The sequence below is a fragment of the Dryas octopetala genome, chromosome 2, assembly GCF_963921425.1.
Source record: "Dryas octopetala chromosome 2, drDryOcto1.1, whole genome shotgun sequence".
Lineage (NCBI taxonomy): Eukaryota > Viridiplantae > Streptophyta > Magnoliopsida > Rosales > Rosaceae > Dryas > Dryas octopetala.
Genome location: NC_141367.1, coordinates 7,762,383 through 7,768,237, shown reverse-complemented (window position 1 = coordinate 7,768,237; position 5,855 = coordinate 7,762,383). Strand labels below are relative to the sequence as shown.

Below are 5,855 nucleotides of genomic sequence, written 5' to 3'. Positions count from 1 at the left end.
CCGTGCATGGTGGTTACTGCCCATTTCGACCATTTAACAACCAAAATATTACCTTGCGTGAACTCTGAATAGTGTTTGATAGTGCATCATTGTTGTGGGCAGGTTGCAGTGACCCGAAAATTATTGTACGAAAACCAATCGAGAGTCAAACTTCAATTTCAATGCAAAACTACCCCGTATTATTTATCGAATGAACTCTCACAAGAGGTATAAGTTGGTTTTGTACGTTTGATTTGAGTTGAGTTGATAAGATGGGATAAATCATGGAAATTTAGTATGGGACTTCACTTACACCACGAGGGTCGTTTGGTCATTTTAGTTCTCAATTGAAATTCATATATACTTAATCCTCGATTATTAAAGTGAGCGGTTACTTTTGTATTAGGTTGATGGAGCTTCATCTCTTGAATTACTATTAGTGACGAACAAGTGAGAGTTTGTGATTTAGAAACGTGTTCTAAAAAGAGGGTTGAGCGTAACTCGGTAAATACTGTAAGTGGACTCTTGTTTCTTTAAAATGATTTATGAAATTCGTGATTTATTTTGATTATATAAATTTTAGTTATGAAATTGAAGTTTGAATGGGCTTTTGATTTTCTAAGGAATTCATGAAAATTTCATCAATCATTTCACACTAAATATTTTGGAAATTTATCTAGGGATTTGGTCATTGGTATTAAATGTTGGATTTTAAGTGTTATTTCGAATAAGTTTTATTGTTGGACGTTTGAAAGGAAACAAGTTTCTTATTTTTATACATATGGATTATTTCATATTTTAGCCTATGGTTAAAGATTTAATTGGTTTTATGTGTTTCGAATGAGATTTATTAAGGACTATTTTACTAGTTGTGCTTATGCATTGTGGATTAAGGATTTAAAGTTTCTGGGAACGATAAAGATATTTTCCGTGGAAAATGATATATTTGGGCTATGAAAAAAATGGTTTTCAAACCACCCTTTCAGAACCCTCCAGGTTATCAGATTGGATAGGTCTTTGAGACCCATCACGGAACACATATAGGCTTTGGGCCGTGTGTCGGAATGCTTTGCCCTTTGGGGGCTGCTCTGCGTGCACGTACGACCAGGATTGCCTGCACGTGTTGGATTTTACTCCACGCGTGTGTATGGCTAGGATATTGCCTGCACGTATATAGATTTTACTCCGCACGTGTATATGGCCAGGATATTGCCTGCCTGTACGATGCAGGAATTTCGCACAGGTGTATGGCCAGGTTTTTCAGGGTATAAGCATGGTGGGATTTTAAATATTTCAGGAGTTATTAAATACGGGTTTGATTGAGAATTTCCTTTTTGAGTTTTATCAAGATTTCCGTACAATGTATTTTATGACTTTTGTTTTAGAAGGTTGTTTATTGAAAAGTTATATTTTGATTTATTTAAATTTATGTAGTTTAAATGGTTTTATGTCTTCCTTAAAGATCGTAAGTTGGTTTTAAAACTAGGGGATTTCAAAGAGTGATGTGAGGTCTTAGTGGAGATTTGATTTTAAAGAAATTTGAAAGGATGAATAACTTAATGTTTTGTTCCTTTATTTTGTTCACTCACTGAGAGTTATCTCACGTTTTCTTTATTTTGTTATAACATTTCCCCCCCAGGTGTTATAGATCGCTGAGGTTGGGCTGTACCACGTCGAGGCAGGACTTTCAGCTCTTCGGCGTCATTTCCCCTAAGTTGTGGAATTAACTTTTATATTGTAAAAGGAGTTTAGTTATGCTCTGATTATCATGTGCTTTGGTGAATAAGAACTTTTTGGTTTTGGCATTGTGAGTGAGTCTGAGACCCTTTTTTTTGGCTTTGTGGTAGAGGTGGCTGAAAGACATAGGAGTGCTTTTACAGGTTCATAAATTTTGGGTTAGTCCATTTTCAGGGGAGGTTCTGCCAAATTTTCGGTAGGATTTTCCTTGATTTTGGATCCCACAGGACCTCTCCGGGTTTCAGGGTGGAACCCGGGGGGCAGTTCTGTCATGATCCCTTTCCTGGGTTTGGGTCCCACTTGTACCTGTTGGGAAACTGGAGATTCGAATCCGACAACAGCTATTAGGAACGTACTAAACGTACTATTGACCTTGTCGTTAAGACCAGCTAAAATCTAGAGGTTTGGCACTAGCTATAAGACCCCATATTTTTCAAGGAGTTATTTTAAATATTTTGCGAATTTATTTTAAGGATTTTGGGAATTTATTTGGAAATTTAAAAGGTTTTGGTTTAATTTTTAATTTTTGTTTTAAATTGGGCTTGACCCAAAAGTTGACTTTTTTAAAACTAATGGACTTTCGTCTTTGACTTTAGGCACGTTGAAAAGGTCTCGAGTCCACGAGTTCGTAGACACGCGGCATGCGTCAATCGGAGTTACCGTTTGAGAGATACGGACATGTGAAGTGAGTGGCAAACTTGTAAATTTTACGAAAGTGGGTTTTAAAAACCCCAAAAATCAGATTTCCTCTCTCATTTCTGTCTCTCTCTCTCTCTCTCTCCCCGCGCGTCTTTCTCTCGCCCCTCACCCTCACCGTTCCTGCCACCGGCGCGTGGCGGCGCGTCCGGCGGCGGCTGGGCTGGGTGTTTGGCCCATGCTGCTCGCCTCCCTCCCCTCTCTCTCCCTGTGGCCTTCATTTTTCCGGCCGATCACCCACGACGGAGAAACGACGCAAAACAGGGCCGAGCCTCTCGTCGGCGATCTCGCATTTTCCGGCCAAATCGCGGCGCCGGACCACCTGGGTTCTCTTCCCCAGGCCACGGCGAGTCTCCCAGTGTTTACCCCATGCTCCGATGACCTCAAACGGCGGCGGATCGAAGATGGTTGTCCGATCGTCTTCTCCGGCCAGTTTCGGCCATTTCCGGCGAGAATTGGCCGTCGACCCAGGTATCGTTTTGGCTCCTCTCGACGTCTCCTTCGTGTCTGTGTACTTAGTTTGAGCCATTTGTGATTCGATTTCGATTCCCCTATTTTGCAGCCACGGCCACTGTAGCTCCGCCTTGTGTGGCGGCGATTTGGGTGGTCTTCTTCGTCGGTATGCCTCTTTGGGACCTCCAGAAACCATAATTCAAGGTTCGTTGTTGTTTTTGAACTGTTTTGGGTGTTGTTCTAGGCCGGGCAGCCACCGTGTAGGGTGGCGGCCGCCCGTTTCAGTCGTTCAGTGGCGTAATTGTGAATTGTGTGTATGTTTATTTGGTTGTCTGGTCTTAACAGGTATACGGGCTCGGGAAATCACATTCCCGATGCCGTTATGCTGCCGGATTTGAGATCCGAGCAAAGGAGCCAAGAAGGGCATTTTTGTCATTTTACGTGGCTAAACAGTGAGTGAAACTTATCTGGTTATATTGTTGAGTACCGTAGATGAATTGTCTGTTTTGTGTGTTTGTTGTTTTATGTTAGAGAATGTTAAGTATAGGATTTAGATCATGAGAAGGAATTGATGAGGACTTGAGGCTAAGAAGTTAGTTGGGAATTTATAGAGTTGCCCTGGGATTAAGTATTGATTAGATGAGAAATGTCTATTTTCGAAGATTATGGAATGATGATAATTGCTGAATTAGAGAAGAAATATTTGTTGTCGAGGTATATGAGTGAGGATTAAGTAATTATTATACAGTAGACTGTGAATGGATCTTTGGTGTTCGAAATGTTTTGCACATCTTATAATTCAACTCTTTTCTTGATTTTTTTGAGTATGGACAGTTTCTGGAAATGGTTTTTGGTATTATTTTGGAGAAGTTTTATTAATGAATTTATGTCCTTTAGAAAATGATTTTGGTCAAGCAGCTTTCACAATTTGAGAATGATTTTATTTAAGCGGATTTATGGAAAGAATTAAATTTCAGTTTTTATCTGGAGGATAGTCTTGAGATGTGGTTGATTGAGATATACAGAAGCGGTTTCAAACCGCCATATTAGTACCCCCTTCAGCAGGTATATATTGCTCTGCACTCGCCTAGAGATGACTCGGCGGTGTACGACCAGCACTCGCTCTGCACTTGCCTAGTTGGCAGTGTACGACCAGCACTCGCTCTGCACTTGCCTAGTTGGCAGTGTACGACCAGCATGACATTTGCTCTGCACTTGCCTAGTCGGCGGTGTATGACCAGCATCACAGCAGGTATAAATTTGCTCTGCACTTGCCTAGAGATGACTCGGCGGTGTATGACCAGCAGTTCCCTGGGTACTAGTGTGGCGTGAGTTTTCAATTGTGGAGTATTTTGATAAATGGATTTGCATCAGTAAATATTTTAAATGACATTTTCAGTAAGACCTTGTGTTTTAAATCAGTTCAGATTTGATACTTCTTCGTTTGAACAGTTTCATTGCTTTTTCAGTATATCGGGGTTTATTTGAGTTGAAAGTTTTTAGCCTAAATTATTTATATACAGTTGATAATATTGATTTCAGCTTGAGGACTGTGTTACTTTCAGAGTTGATTTACGGTTTGAGGGGATTTAAAAATGGATTTGAAGGAAGAGATTTTGAAAATAGTTTTTAAGCTGGGGGATTCCAAAGAGTGAGATTATGGGGATTCCAAAGAGCGACGTGAGTGAGATTATGGGGATTTCAAAGAGCGACGTGAGTGAGATTAGGGGGATTTCAAAGAGCGACGTGAGTGAAATTAGTTAGTATAACTGTTTGTTGGATTTCTTGTGTGCACTTGTTTGTTAGGACTTGATTTGACAAGGACTTGGTAAGTCTAGGCTTGAATCTTGAGGATGGAATTGATGAATGGATTATGCATTGAGGTTATGAGTTAGGATGTGAATGATTCGAGATTGAGGTTAATAGCTGACGTTTAGGCAATTGATTTGCCAGAATGAGGATTATTATTTATTGATGGGATTTAAGATGTGAATTCGAGGATTTATGATTTATTTTGATGCTTGGATGATTGGTGATGAAATTATTGTGTGATTGAATATATATGGTTATTATTGTGAATTATTATTAAGTATGGAAGTTGAGGATTTTATTGAGGATAAATTATTTCGTTATTTCACTCATACGAGCTCTAGTGAGCTTACCGGGTTATTTGTTTGAATGACCCGGTGTACCATGGATATGGTACAGTGTGGTTGTTGATGTTTTGCAGGTTAAGCAGGCTGAGGAGGCAGTGAGGAGAAGTCGAGGCAGTGGGACCTATTTTAATTTGATTTAACTGATTTTATACAGTGATTTTTACATACATGTTTTTGGGCTCACACTCTGATTTATCAAATGTATTTATTTATTATGTTAAGTGCATGGCTCATTCTTTGAAAAGAGGTTTAAAGGACAAATTTCAGTGTATTTTGGGGCCCTAGGATCGGGGCGTTACACTAGCGTAACTGCTAGGCTTCTCTAAATTCTTAATCCGGCATGACCTTGCTCCCCGAGGCAGACAGTCATGTCAGGCTGTGTGGTTTCTAAGTTTATTTTAATTTATTGTCGAGAAGGTTGATCAGATATGAACCATACAACATGACGAGGTCAGTGCATGGGGAAACTGAGAGAGCTCTGGCTCAGTACCCAACGCCTGTATGCTCATGGACTGACCTTAGTCATCATGTTATTTAGTTACCACTGATATGACCTCAATATTTATTAAGTTCATTTGATAACAACAGTTAAACGACGTTCTGTCTATAACCATAACTTAAATAACAGCAGATTAAATAAGCTGGGTTAAGGATATACCTGTTGAAGACTTCCCACGAGCAGAGTCTCGGTACTACTAGACTTGCTAAGTAACAAAATTAAAAGAGTCTAATTAATAAGAGATTAATTTACCAAAATTTCAGCAGAACCTCGACAGGGATCAAGAAATTACCTATGAAGCTCATAAATGATTTTTTAAAAACTTCACCAAAACC

The 5,855-nt window shown here is 39.6% G+C and overlaps 1 long non-coding RNA gene across 1 annotated transcript; it reads left to right on the top strand.

The window, feature by feature from the left end:
* The first annotated feature begins 2,512 nt into the window (after nt 1–2,512).
* LOC147292860 (uncharacterized) lies at nt 2,513–5,199 on the top strand. Its single transcript, XR_015120786.1, has 4 exons — nt 2,513–2,883; nt 2,975–3,069; nt 3,211–3,317; nt 5,074–5,199. It is a non-coding gene; the product is annotated as an uncharacterized LOC147292860 (long non-coding RNA).
* Nucleotides 5,200–5,855: the final 656 nt, after the last annotated feature.